Below are 15,994 nucleotides of genomic sequence, written 5' to 3'. Positions count from 1 at the left end.
GCAAAGTTCATTATTAAACTGAACTTATGTTCCACCTTCCGTGGAAATTTTGTATAGTCTTTTATAACTTTTTGATGTAAAGAGTGGGAGGAGGGGAAGTCAGGCCTTTTTATTTTATTCATTGTTTTATCTAATGCTGAGTTATTTTGGTTTAAGTACCTTGACATTTCACTGCATTATGAATACAGTGTAGGAAATAGAGAAAGATGGAGAAAAAACCGTGCAGATAAGAAAACAATGAGAGAGAATGAACAAGGAACATTTAATGAATATGAGGGTTTTTTTCCTATTAATTTGCAACCAATTTTTAGACTTGGATCAGACTGAATAACTAACTTTGCTATCAATACACAGATACACAGACAGCATAAAGTGAGACAACGGCTTCTTTCCTTGAAACACATTCATGTTAAGTAAAGTTCAGTTTGGTACCATTAGAATAGTGCAAGAAAGCTTATACTTTTCCCTTGAAGAATTAAGCAGTTCAAAAAAAGCCTCCAGGATGCCTAAGACTAGGTACTAAAAGCAAAACCTCCATTAGTGTTTTCATTTCTATTTCTTGACCTAAGAGGCAAAGTTGGAGGAAAGGCTGGAGGCTAGAACATTACACCTCTTTCATGTTTAAAGCACCTACAACAAGAAGATACCATCTTTGAGAATGCAGAAAAAAGATAGGTTTTTCCCTTGTTTCTTTTTTGAACCTGCTGATGAAAAGGTGCCCCGGTTTGAGACAAATTTGGGACTACACTGATTTTTTTTTTTCTCTCAGAATGAGATAGCGGATTTGCATTGCTGCTACTTACTTTTTGATTGTGAATAAGACCTCTTGAAAGAACCCCAACATTTTAGCTAAGCAGCTTTTTCAGTTTTGCTCCACACCTTACTTATAACACTACTTAACCTTTGTTTTAATGACAAGCTTGAATATATTGCCTACTTTTATCAAAAGCCAAAAATAACACAGCACTCTGTATTTTTCTGTGCAAATATTGTTAAAGCTGGAGGAAGAAGGAAAATAAAACTGACCTGAGCAGAATGAAAAATTGTGCCGCAATTAAAAGAACTCTGCTGTGGTAGAGAGAGAAAATAAGAAAAGGAAAAATACAGCAGCACGTAAGAAATAAACAGCAATTAGTGAATGAGACTATTGCTGCTTAAAATTGGTATTTAAAACTTGGAAGAAGATCAAGCAACTTTCTTGTAGCATTCCTATATTAACATGTACAATGAAACTTCATATCAGCAAATTGCAGCATAAAGACATCAACGTGTTATGCTACCATAAAATAGCATGAAAAAGTCTTAGAGGGGAAAAGAAAGGAATCTGGGGGAGGAAGGTTTCTGCAGTTACACAAAATTATTTATTTTGTCTCATGTGTATTTGGCAATGGAGATTTAAAATTTAACAATGACAAAGACTTAGTATTGCAGCTAATGTTCTAAGCAGAGGTACTTATATTACTTAAGTTTCTTCTTTTTAATGTTAGAACTTTGTTCTAACATAGAAAAAGACAGACAAATCCTGTAGAAGAACAATATGTTTGCTTAAAAAGTGCATTTCTGGTATAACAAGGATACTCCTCTGAACATATTTTATTGACTTTTAAAATGTTAAAAATGTTCTCTATTTCAGAGGTAGAAGTTATATTAATATTAATCTAAAATCCTCCTAATATTTCTTTTGCTTAAAACAACAAAAGTTGGAAGAGTTCTGTTACTGTAATGCATAATAATACACCTGTCCCCAAAATGTCTTTTAAAAATGTTATTCATTGGGCTGGCAAAGCCCCCACTCTCTCGGGAAATTGTTCCAAACCCCATCCTATGTGAAGGTCTTCTTTAGCTGACATTTATGTGATTTCCTTCATGGACATTGTAGGGAGGTCACAGACCAAAATCCAAGTGTTTGTTTTTCATTCCTAATAGCACAAAGATTTTAAACATGAAGCAATCACTCTCTTCTTCAAGAAAGGTAATTTATCTCTTCCCTTAGCACAGCCAGATCCTGGAGACTTGCCACTTCAATTCTCTGAGATTTTATAACCCACACTACAATATTCAAATAAAATTTTATTGTATTGTGAAAAGGGGAGGGAAGAAGAAAAACTGTGTTAGCACTGATTGAAGTTGAAACTTCAATCTGTGAAGGTCAGGGAATTGAAAATAGCTTCTTATATTATCTTTATTCAGCTTCAGTGTGTGAACATGTAGAAGTTTCTTTTCAGACAGCTGTGTGTTCATGGAACAAAATATCACTTTAAATAGTTTCAAAATAAACTAATTTCAAGGTGATCAGGATCTCACTTTCAAAAAAAATGTGTAAAATATGATTGACCTTTCCCCATAGATGAGTATGGTAAAGCTGTGTGTTCCTTGTTCATGTTGTTTGACAGGGGAAGTTGGTGGTGCCCAAAATAACTTACTCAAGAAAACTTATGACTTGTCACCAAAGATATTAACTGTATGATTTCCTGTAAAGCCAGTAGAAGCCGAGATTGCGAAATCCAGACAATTTATTTAAAATGCACCCTTTTCAATTGTCAGCCATCAATTTGAAAGGTAGCTAAACTGTCTATTAAGTCATCAAAGCAAATCAAATGCCTACTTTTCTTAGCATTTCCTGTGTTTTCCCTGAAATTAAACTTTTGTACATTCTTTAAGACAACAGTAATCATGTCATTGCTTTTGGACATACTGTCCAAAGCTGAGCATGTTTTTAAAATTAATCCTATTATCCTGTCAGAAATCTCTCTCCTTTCATCAGTTGAAAAAATAGCCCCCCGTAGAGAGTCAAAATCTCTTTTTTATCATTTCAATGCTAGCTACAATTAACTTTGTTATTTTAAAGAACTTACCCTCTTACTGAAGAGACCTGAAGAAAAAAGTCTTCAGTTAAAAGGACACCTACTGTCATCATTGTTAGTCTCTTATGAAAATTGCCTCATGTTATATTTTTTCATGTTGTGCTGTACTTTTTTGTGAATACTGTATGCAATTCGTACACACACATGTGAGTGGCTGGATCACTGAATAATAAATATTAGACTTTATTTTCTTCTATAAACAAATTGATAGCCTATAGCAACATATCTCTTTCTAGACTGATTAAGAAAAAAAAAAATTATAGGAATATTTAACACAAGAACTTCAACACCAACCAGCTAATCACCTTGGCTGTGTTTTTTTTAATAATGTAGCAGAGAGCTCCTCATGCAACATTTACTCAGAATGTAAGAGCTACTTTCAATGCAGTTGAATGAAAATTAGGCTGAATTTTAGGAATTAGGATAAATACTGGCCACAGAAGATTAAGGCACATGAAGAAGCATCTAAAGGGTAACTAAAGTGCAGTACAGTAGAGGGCATGTTGTTCATTCCCTGCAGTAGGGGCCAGAGAAATGGCAGACTCTCAGGTTATGACAAACTTAAGGAAGAAATTTAATAGAAGTCCATGGATCCACTCTTAGCAGTTAAAATGTTACTTGAGCTTCACCAAGGATAAGCAGGATTCAAATGTGACCATTTAGTATATGCTCAAAATATTCACCTCTCCTTTTTTCCTGGTGACCTCTGGATGTTATTAGTGAGTCCACCCTAACAGTAGGCTTCTTCTGTGAGTCAAAGAAACTTCTATCTCAGTGCCTAATTTCCAGGATATTTAAAATTTCTATTTTTTTTTTCCTCTATACAGTGCCTGATTTAACATGTAAGGAAACTTCAAGCTTTTTTAATAGAGTATTGCCAATGGAAAAACTTTGGTCATAAAGGTAATGTAATGGAGGTGCAGATTCCATTATCCAAGCCTCTGCGACCTTCCCAGCTTCAAGGGTATTAATTTTTATGCTGATTACAGAAGTAGTTTTGTTAGTTCCATGTTTGAACTGTGGGCAAGGCACTTAAAAAGATACTGTTTAATGCCTTTACTATAATACAAATATATTGTTTTTCTTTTTGGGAATTTATTTTAAGATTCATTTGTTCTGTAAGGGCTAGAACTGACTCTAACATGGTTAGAGATCTATAAAACTATTATGGTTGTGTATATAGATGACTGTATTGGCTGGCCAGAGTTCTATTTCTGATTCTTCCATGCAACACAAACAGAGTTTGTTTTCTTTTCTGTTATTTTGTTTGTTTGTTTGTTTGTTTGTTTTAAATTTAAGTGAGGGGTTGTTTTTTTTTTCTGGGGGGTGGGGGGAAGTGTTTGGTTTTGGTCTTTTTTTGCTTTATTTTGGATTTAGATAAATCATTACCTGGGTGGAATAACAGTATTATTATTTCATTTCCTTTTGGTTTGAAACAAACAAAATCCTTCCTTGATATAATATTCAATATTTTTGCAATGGGTGTTTTCTTCAGACCCAGCATGACATCAAGAAAATGAATTCTGTCCTTCAGTTGACACTGGAAATATTTAAATTTTTTGCTAGGATTGTGCAGAACATTCTTAAAATGTATTGGCACCATACTCCATCATGACGTCATATAGCTAGAATAATGTACATTATTTTGCACTAAACACTGACATAATTCTAGTCAATGGGATTTTGCCTTGTAAGAGTACTTAATTGGTGCAAAACCATGCTGACTCCAACTGCTTAAATGATCTCACTAAATGGCATTGAGGTTAATTTTAATCTTGATTCTGTACTTCTGTGGTTTATGGGGCTGTGCCAAATTTTTAGAAAAGAATGAGCCGGGGAGAGCCACAGCAGTCAATAAAATAAACTTTCTCAGTACTATAATAATAATTCCTGGTACAGGTTTTAGCAAACTATAGTGAGTAAAAATCACCAGAAAAAATGCTTCACATACACCTTTCTGAGGCCGCACCTGTAATTGACCATACGCAAGATGGTCATTTAAAAACCATCAATCAGTTTCAGCACAGCAATTTAGCAATATCAAACCCCAAGTGTGTCAGTGCCACTTTAAGAACCAGCTTGGAGTAGTCTCACAGTAATGAGACTATTTTGATGTTAACTATTTTTTTCAAATGTGCCACTCTCTAGTCTGAGAAAATGCACCATGGTACGATTTTCCACTACATACCTCTATCCTACATGCTTGGGTTGTTGTGGTTTATTTTTCTCAGTGCAGGACAGTACCTGAAGAATTTCAAACTTTGACTCAGACTTACACCCTCCTTGTTTTCTTTGATATACACTACTTCTGCCATTTCTGTTTTTGAATTTCTTTCAGGACACTTGACAAAATCTTGAATAATGCTGTGAATATAAATCTTATTTATACAAATAGAATGTTCCTTTGCAACAGGAATTCTCTAGCAGATGGATACCACTGTACAGTATTGTGTACCTTCAGATGTCATGGTCATCTGACTCATGGAACAGGAGCAAAGGCTCCCTAAGGATTGAGTTGCATATTTGCATTCCTGAGTCCATTAGGACTCGTGGAGGGATGTATATGATTAACCTTCACAAGGGTTCAAGCCTTCATCTTTCAAAATCTTCATCTACTGGACAAAGTATTTTTTTCATGTTGCCACAGAGCCTCATCAGTTATTAAGGAAGATCCCCTAATATTAATGTGGAAACACCAACATTACCAGGAACTGGGGTTCATCTTCAACAGTGTTCAAAGGAAAATATGTTCTCTGGATAGCCTAGATACTAATGTTGCTGAGAATTCACTCCTCACTAGGGAATATCTGATTTATTTTCAGTTCCCCAGCATATGGTGCTTTCTCTGTGTTCCACAGACAGCAAAAAATAATAGTTTAGCTTAATTGTGCTTATTTTAAAATTGGAAAATCCTTTTGGCCCATTTATGGTTAAATGCTGAATTTTCCCAAGGATGTGTGGAAAGGACTGTTTTATTCAGAAGGAAGGAAAGAAGGATTAAGTGATTGTTGTGGGAAGGTCCTATAGCCAGTGCTTGAAAAGATGCTCCCTACAGTGACAGCAGTAAAGCTTGGGGCCACACTCTATGTTCAGCCTTTTGCTGAAAATTTCTATTGGCATAATTTTTCCACTAATTTTCTTTATTATGACTCCCTTCCTGATTCTTTTTATCCAGTTTGATTCCTTGATCCTGGCATAAGAAGCTATTTACTTCTCAGTTGTCTCTTTTTGGCCCTCTTAGAGCAAATATAATAATCCCCCAAACACGTTTTCTTCTTTTTCTCCCTGTAGAGATGTCTGCTTCTCAATGGAGAAAAGGTACCCCCTTTATGCAAGCAGCAACATGACAGAAACATCCCAGGAGGCCCTCTCCATAAAACAATCCTTTTCCCCTCTCCCATCTCCCCCAGTTTTTGGGAAGCCATTCCCAGCTACTCTTCTACCTTTGCCTTTGGTTTGACATCTCTTGAGAGGCTGAATTGTGTTTGAAATTATTTTCTTCTTCTTAAAGCTTCTGTGACAGCAGCTGGTTGTTCAACCAGGAATGTGTTAGACAAAAAACCCATTTTGTCTAGGGGGCTAGACAAAAAAAAAAAAAAAAATCCTAAAAAACAGCCCTCAAAGCTGTTTAAAAGCTGAAAAGCTGCTTTTACTTAAAAGCAAGTAAAAAAATTTAAAAATAACAACAACAACTGTTAAAGCTGTTTAAAGCTGTTTTTACTTTTGAGGATGTTACCCAGAGACAAGACTTTCCTGAGATGTGGAAGGATCTTACCTAAAACAGACAATGGATAAACTGGAAATATAAACAATGGTGCTCTTTATCATTATCTTTTCCTCATCTTACTCTCAAGCACAGATGCACTCTAGCTGCTGGAAGAGTAAAGGAAAAAACCAAATGTCTGAACAAGCACAGGAGAGTTTTTCTTCTTTGGAGTCTGTGCCCTTAGTTTTCAGTTCTTTTTTATTATACCTGCAAATAATTATCAAATACAGTGTAAAACTAATAGCATTTTGCAATAGCAGTTTAAGCCCAAGCAGTTTTCAATGTTTTATAATGCGTCTGAATTTTCTCTGTAATGTGATTTTGGCTGTTTATGTTATGGAGCAGGTCACCTTGAGTGGCACCATGCAGCACACCCAGATCAGGCCCAGCCAGCCTGAGCTCATGAAAGGCAGGTGCTGCTTGACTGGCCTCATCTCCTGTTATGACACTCTGACCCACTTTGTGGATGAGCGGAAGGCTCTACATGTTGTCCACTGAGACTTTAGAAAAGCCTCTGACACTGATTACCACACTATTCTATTCTCCTAGAGAAACTGGCTGCTCATGGCTTGGATAGGTGCAATGTTCCCTGGGTAAAAACCCAAAAATTGTTGGGATGGCCAGGCCCAAGGAATGGTGGTGAATGGAGTGACATCCAGATGGCAGCTGGACTCAGAGCTGGGGCTAGCCCTCTCTAATATCCTCATCGGGACTGAATGAATCCTCACTCAGACTTAAACAATTATATGATTCTATTAAAATACTGTCTCCAGCAGCAAATTACTGGCAGGCTTTTGTTTCCCCAGCACTCCTTGAGAAGAGCCAGTAGTGTGAATAGAGGGGCTGAGTCGTAATAAGGATGTGTATGCAAAGTCTGAAAAAGCCACTGAATGAATTAACCATTTCTAAAAGTTATATGTTGCTCCAGTCCAGGCTCCAGTGCTGAAATTATGGCGTTTACTCAGTGCCTTTACTCCAGGGAAGTAATAGCACTGGGAAGGAACAGATGTGAGGCAAAGTAACATGCACAAACAAATCTCCAAGCCAACCCAATGCCAGTAATTTACTGCATACAATGCAAAGATACAGCCAAGGATCATATCAGTTGTGGTTTTGATGGATAACTAAACAGTACATAATTATTTGGTTTAACACAACTAAGATCCAGACTCTTCACAACTGTGGTACGTTCACTGTCATCAATTCTCTTCTGTTCTTCTCATACTTCAGTTCTTTTGTTGCCATTTCTTAGCCATTGACACAAGGACGCATACTTGGAGGGATTTTGTCACTAGCTCTGAATGTCTTCTATGTGTTTACAATTTAGTGACTTATCTCCAGGTGGGATTACACATCCTTCTCTTCATAATCTTAAAATACATTCAAGCAGAATCAAAGGGCACATGGCTGCTTTAATGGATATGGAAACTCAACATTATTTATCAGCATTCCTGGCTTCCCAAGGATATTTATTTGCAAAGGCAATCTGGTGATGACTCCAAATCAGTGTCAGGAGAGAATACGGAGAGATATAAAGTGATGAGCGTGGGATGGAAGTGGAAGACTGCCAGGAGTAGAACTGCAAAGAATGTATTTACAAAAGCTTCAGTGCAAAGGAAAATGAGGGTTCTTCCTGGCCCAAGAGAAAATACTGAAGGGTGTGTTTCTGAGCAAAGGATATTATTCTGGGAAACTGGTTCTGATGGGGGGTCATCTGGTAACCAAAGCAAGAGTGTGAAGCAAAGGTTAATATGATCACTCTATCTGCTAACCTGGGAGCGCTGAGTTGGAGTCTGGTACATGTATTACTTCTGTTTTTCAAATTATTACAGCTGGTGGTAAAATACAGCATGCAGTTCTACTACCAGTATTTCAAGCAGTGTTTAAAAATTAGAGGGTCAGACAAGAACCTGGAACATTTATTAAATTATTGGGAACTATGTGTCTAACGAAATACTCAAAGATTTTGATTTAGTTAGCTTAATGAGGAAAAGCTTCACCTTATCAAAGGTAACTGGTCTGTTCCAATACAGAAAAAAGTGAACTCTTTCAGTGCTGAAAAAAGTAACAAGAGTGAATTTCTAGAAATTACACAAGTTAGATAAAAGTAGCTTACTTGTTTTTTCCCTGGAAGAGTTTAAGGCCAGGTTGGATGGAGCTCTGAGCACTCTAGTCTTGGAAAAGGCATCCCTGACCACTGCAAAGGTGTTGAAACTAGATTACCTTTAAGGTCCCTTCCAACCTAAACCACTCTTATGATTCTACGACATGAATCTGTGACATTTTTACAGAGAAGGGCAACCATCCACTGGAACAACTTAGTACAGGCAGCAGTAGACTTTCCAACACCAGCAATTTTTAAATGAAAATACAAATTTTTTGTAGAAAAGAATAAATGTCTAGCTCAGGCAGCAACTTCTTCAGTAATGTCTCATGTAATATTACGTCAAAAGACAGCCTATACTTTTCTCCATTTAATCTAGGACACATAACATTTCCAAAGTAACAATCTGAAGGCAAATCACAAGCATTTATAAAGAATGCCTGACTACAAGCCCTGTGAGGCATTTTCTTAGCTATGCAATAGCTGTGGTGCAACTGCAGTAGCACAACACTCAGCACTGGACACAAAATCCTTCTGCAAATCAAAGTGAACACTTGGGTGTTTAGTCCGTGCTGAGCTCCCTGCTGTTGCCTGCAGCTCAGGAACTGTGAACAGATGAGGCTGTAGCAGCAGCTTATACTGCACCCTCTCCACAGTGCTTCAAAGAAAGACCTAGGTGGAAAAAGTGTCTGTCCCTGACTTGTGAAGTAAGACTTCTCACAGAAGAACCACATTTCACTAGGAAAATATAACTAGAAGAACTTATGCTGGATTCTGTCACTCTAAGTCAAGACTCTATGTCTGCCTCAAAAACATCACCCCGCTCTGCACAAGTTCTTGGCCTTGTTAGGAAAACTATTAGGTGATAGTTTTAAGCCTGTGCTTTGATGAAGTCAAAATCAATTATTAAAATGGCTCCTTCTGACTTCAGAAAAATATATTAAAAAAACAATGAATATGACCCGTTATCAGCAGAGAAAAAGATAATTTATTTTAAATCCAAAGAGCTAAATAGATTTTTTTATTAGCTAGTTAGTTGTTTCCAGAATCTGCACATGTACTGAATTGTGATCTTTCACAAAGAAAATAAATTAGGGCTACAGTTACAAAAAACAAACAAACAAACAAAACCCCCTTAATTTGAACTCTTAAATATTTTTTTAAGACTCTGGAGAAAAAATGGACCAACTTTCACACATGAGAAGCCCTCCAGAACTCCCAGTGATCCTGAGGTGAGAAACAGGAGAGGTGTTTATAAGCAGGAAGGGCACAGATTTAGGGCTTTGACAAAGGAGCGCTGTCTCATCTCGCCATGACAGTAGTTAACACCTTAATCCAAACATCCCTGCCGCTCCTGGCCTCTCAGAGTCACCATGCCATTCTCTAATCCACTGCCTGGCAGCTACCTGGGGGCACTGCTCGGCTGCTCAGTTCATGTCGCTGTTGAAGAGGGGCACAGGCACAGGATCCCCCCAGCCATGAGGATGGACACCTCTTGGGAAGGGACCAGGTGGGCAGGCGGCTAACAGGAGCAAACCATGGTGCCACAGAAAAAGCCCCTTTTTTGGTCTTCTTGTTTGGTTTTGTTCTGTTTGAAGTGGCAGACTCAGCTGTGCCTGCAGAGATCACTTTTCACAGGATATACCTGGCACTGTGAGGACAAAAACCCAAGTCCCCAGGCTGCCAGGGGTCTAACGTACCCAAGGGAGAATACTCTTCCCCTGTGAATAATCTTTAGAAACTTTCTAAAGTTCAGGTTAATGATCTGGTCATATAAATTCAGATAGCATTTGGGGATGATTTAGGCTTGCATTGCTGCAAAATATATAGAAGATCTGCAAAATTTCATTTTAAAGATGAAAGCCATTTTTGAGCCCTACTAATGTAAAAATGATTCAAAAAGTAGGAGAATTTTTAAAAATCATCAGATTTCTCTGCAAGTATGTAAATATTTCTCCATGGCTACTTCACTGCATGTCTAATTCTAACTTGGACCGATTTTTGCAGACAAACTGTAAATGCTTTTAATAAGAGAACTACTACTATTATTCATATACTTATCAATAAAAACAAATTTTCAGATTCTTGAATCCACAATTCCCTAACTTTCTAACTGTTCTAAACTTCCTGAATCCTTTTGCAATTTTTGAGATCATTGTCTGAAAGGGGAGCAACAAATTCATGAAGATAGACAGCCCCTACCATCTCTGCCATGTTTAATCCAACAGGAAGTATTGGAAATTCCAGAGCATTTCCTCCATTCTCAAAATAAGGGACACTGACTTGTTCTATGAAGGTGGCTTTTTTGCAGAATTTTTGCAAAACAGCAGTTCTTGGGGGAATAGGAGGTATATTGGATGCAGATGGATCTGTCAAGGGATATGGCCATGAAACTCTTCTGAACTATAACAACGTAATTTTCAGATCTGTAAAATTGCCAGATTTTGGCCGACTTTAACAGCAACTAAAAAAGGCACAACCTCAATATAAGGATCATGCTCCTCCCTAAGTTAAGCTTTCTGTTTCAGAGCCTGGAGTAAAATATCTGAGATGGCAGCATGAATTTTCCAACAAAAATAAAATTACATATGTTCCCTGATGTCATTCTCCTATAAGGACAAAGAATGTTTCTGAAGTTTTCAAGAAGCACTTGGCTTGAAACAGAGAATTAAAACTTATTAACTAATATAAAGGAAATACTATAGTAAATGAAAATAAGATGTGATGAAAGAAAACACTAAGACATATTGACCCAAGCCAATAAAATTATTACTTGACATCATTAGAAAGATAATCAAGAAAAAAGGAAATAATTCAAATCATAAATAATAAAAAAAAGTGTTCACTGAAGCTAGCTTTTTAAGAAGCAAGTCCACCTCTTCCTACTGGCCTAATCAATATGAAGCAGCTCTGTGAAACTCTAAAACTTTCTGTTGTGGAGATTAGAAATCATCATATGCCCTTGTTAGAAGTCATCATCCTTTCAGTCGATCATCAGTTACAAGTCGATCATCCTTTCTCACACCATATGATTAAAGCCTTGTTCTGGAAAAGATTTTTTTTATTTTTTTTTAAGATATACCACTGAATAGAGATGCTATGCTGATCAGAAGGTCTCTATCTTGATTTTCAATAGAAACTCTCCATGCCAAACAGCTTGAAGGCAGTGGGCAGTGGTGCTGAATGAGATTTCTGGAAGAATGAAGCACAAGCAATCAGCTTGAATATGTTGATCCCAGATCTTCACACTAAGGGTATAAACATGAAGCCAATTACACAATATGCAAATATATTGTATCACATCTGGATTACATATGCTCAGCTTCTTCTCCATAGAGAAATCCTTTCCAAAATTCATTAGCAATTAACAGAAATATAACTATGGTGACAGATACAATTTAGCTACCAGAAAAAGAAAATCCTTTTCCACAAATCATATGTGTGTGTGTGTATGTGTTTACACACACACACACATATATATATATATTTCAATAAAATGTGATTAATGCTGCCGAGGCTTGATAAAGCAGAAACAGATGTGCTGCATGCTACATTCTTCTATCCTAACCCAGCTGATTTTCAGATGTGAGCATAACAGCACACTAATGCTGCAGCTGTAGCTACCTTTCCATGTCTTTCATTTGCCTTGATGTAAGAGAAAACTGGAAAAACATGTAGTGCTATGCATCTTAAGTAATGATAGGGCCAGAAAAGCCCACCAGGATAAACCGTTCAAGTCCTGCAAGAAATTACAAGATACATTCAAATAAATATTACTTACTTACTGCTAAGACCACCTTTTTTTCTCCTCTTTCTGAGAATATATACCTAAATAAAATGACAATTAGAACTTATTGGGGTTTTAGTTCACATAGGTGATCAACATGAAAAAGCATATTAAAAAAACTGAACACTCAGAAGGAATAATTCAGTGTCCTACTTATTTTACTAAAGTTAGAGAAAGACAGCAGCACTAACAACATTTAAATTATTCTAATTTTAAAAATATTTAAGCTGTAGTATCTCTGCCACTCAGTTTTTCTTACCCACTTGATGCTATCTACATAAAACTGCATTCTTCTTGGCCATACATGATTATTTACTTCCTAAAGCAACAAATCATCTTCATGTGGTGCCAACAACTAACAATCTTACTATTCAGAAAGATCTCCCTCCCCTCAGGAATTTCACATGCGTGAAGTTGCTACACAAAATATACAAATATGCTTTTCCCCATTGCCTGTCACAGACTACTCAAAATAAATCTGGAGTCTTAGGATGACAGTAGAATACAAGTTAAAAACCACTGTTTTAAAAACCTGGATTTTTGTTTTTGTTAGTATTTCTTTCTTTTCCGTTAGGAGAATTTATCTGGATTAGCTGATGGTGTTTGCAGCCTTTGGGCCATAGTAAAAAACATTCACTGCTTTTTCCACTATTGCGATAAAACTCAATAATAAGCACTGGATGCCCTCTGACCCATTAATTGTGGTTGGTATTTGGTTTTGGCTTTTTTTTAAACAAAAGTATTTTTTTCGTATGTCATGAAGAATACAAGAAAACTGGGCAAAACCTAACATGCCCTTAGTACTTTTGCTCAATTCATCTATGCTTCCATCTTGTAAATACTCAGACGTAACAGGGGTATGCATGTGTGCAGTGTAACTCACCTTGCTAAAATCACATGCATAAATGCCAGATAAGGGCTTCAACTGTCAATAAAATACTTAATTTGCATAATTTGAATTGAGAAGAGGAGTAGTAGTGGCAGTACCTGGCAGATTAAATGCATGAATAGATCCACAAGGGAAAGGGTCTCCTTTTCCAAAATATTTGAAACCATGAGCAATCTAGTATGTTCCAAATTGAAAGCATTCATTTTTTTTTACAGAAATTTTATGAACCTTAGGAATGAAAATTAATTTGGACAAGTTGAAAGAGAGACTCAACTCCATGACTAACATGGGAGTTACCCTAATCCTCTCTTCAACTCAATCATGGAATTTTAACAAGGTTTTTCTGGAAGCCCTTGAGATCTCCTAACTTGAACATTAACTTATGTCCACTATTTTCATACTAGTTAAAACACAGTCATAAATGCAATCTGAGGCTGAATTAGGAGATCAACCCTTTGAGTTCATTTGTTTGAGTCTTGGCCAGAAATTGCCATCTTGCTGGCTTTTGCATGATATACATGAAAAAAAAGTTGACGATCTCACCCTAGCAGCAGTACTAACTCTGAATTTCCAGCTATGCCTACTTAATGCTAGATTATTTCTGGGGGGGAGGGGGGAGGAAATAAAAGAGGTGTTCCCTTGGGTTTATGCTGCAGATTAAGGATTCCCTGAGGAGTCATTCATGGTTGGAAGTAACTCACAAGTTTCTCCTCTGCTCTCCCAGATAAATGCCTCTCACCATAAAGAGATGTGGTGCAGAGATTATACCTCAAAAGGTATTACCCACCCCTGCTCTCTTATCTCTTTATCATAATACCCAGAAAGTAGGGAACTATGAGCCAGAGGAAACCTTTGGTTTTAAGTAAACAAGGGAAGCCTACTGTTTGATTTGAACTTGTTCAAGACTAGAAGATTCAGTAAAATGATGTTGGTGAGAGCAATTTTTCTGCCAATGTTACTAATCCTGCCAAGTAAATTTAAAGGCAGCAGTAGAACCATAAGAAGCATCAGCCAGAGCTCAGACCTGGTAACTTTCCAGATATGCTGCAGAGTCTTTAGTTTTTCAGGCCTTCAGGGATGGATGGGTTGAAGGATGTGAACGGCCAAGCTCATTTAGGTGACAGGTAATTATTCTCATTGGACAGCTGGTTTATAGAGTAGTTTATAATGTGAGCTTTACATTCTGTAAAATACTTGTAAAAGTGAATAAATGCTCAAATACATCCATTAGCAAATGCTAATATTTTGCCTACCTATCAGAAAATACAAACAGGAATGTGTCACTCAGCGAAAGTTACTGTTTCATAGGCAAATCCAAGCATTCGTCTTTAGAATAGCTAAAAAGACCGAATACATGCTCCATCAGGTGCAGAACCACGAAACTCGTCCTTGTAACAGGATATAAACATCAGCTGTGCCCTTCTTGCTTACTTTCCCTCCGTCTTCGGCTAAATTTTAATCCCGAAACTCATGGCCAGCCGCAGTTTCCTTCTCTCACAGTTCTTCACAACTCTTGGGATCGGTACAATCGCACGGGCTACAACTTTAAAGAGGGCGCGGGAAGGGAGTGGGGTGGCGGGGGGGCTGTATTTCTAGCTGAGGCCGCCGCTGCTCGGCTGAGTCTCACTGGGTTAAGCCTTGCAGGTGGTGTCTGGCTCGGCCGGTGCTCGGGCCCTGCTGTGCCCCGCGGAGGCGGCGGGCGGCGCGGCTGCGGCACGGGCGGGCGCACATCGCGGCCGCGGCTGCGGGGCCTCCTCTCCCTCTCCCCTGCCTTGGGTGCGCAGCTGCACCGCAGCTCACGAGTGACCGCTATTTCCAACTCCCAGGCTAATGAAATCAGCACCGTAAAAGCACGTACTTACCCCGCCTTTCCCCGACAAAAATATAAAGGCAAATCCGCTGTTTTCTTTCAAAACATTGTGCACGACCGTTTGCGTTATTTTCTAAAGGGGGTATGGGGGGGGGGGGGGTGGGGAAGAATATTTTTCTTGCAAGTTCAGATGTAAAGATGCTTTAAAATAAAGAGCGCACCAGCACCATTTTGAATGAACACTTCATGAAATTGCCTAGGGGCCAATGCCTACGAATCTTCCCCTTACTATGTCCCAGGATTAGAACTCTGATGCACAGACACAAAACAACTTTGCCGATTGTGGGAGAGCGAAAATCCGTGCCAGCTCCGCAAATGACCCAGCACTTGGTACTTGCTTCTGTAACTGTTCGCTCAGCAGCGCTTCCCAGCTCCGTTCCGCACGCTGACAATTTTGGAGCCGCGGACTGCGGACCCAGCCAATCTTTTGAAAACACTTGCTAATTAAATTCAGCAGGTAGTTTAGGAAAAGAAATACGGAATGAGGGGGAAGGAAAGTGACTAAAGGAAAGGAAACAAAAAATAAAAAGATGCAAGGCTAAGCAGTAACAGATGAGCGGAACTTGCCGAGCCGCCAGCACCGGGCGGGTACGACCGTCCCACGGCCCCCGGGCTGGGCACCCAGCGGCGCCCCCGCAGCTTCTCGCTGCACCCACTGTCCCCTACCGAACACGGCGGGGACGGCTCCTTCCTTGCCCAGAAAGTTCTCGCCCC

The sequence above is a fragment of the Cinclus cinclus genome, chromosome 1, assembly GCF_963662255.1.
Source record: "Cinclus cinclus chromosome 1, bCinCin1.1, whole genome shotgun sequence".
Lineage (NCBI taxonomy): Eukaryota > Metazoa > Chordata > Aves > Passeriformes > Cinclidae > Cinclus > Cinclus cinclus.
Note: the sequence above shows the minus strand (reverse complement) of the source record.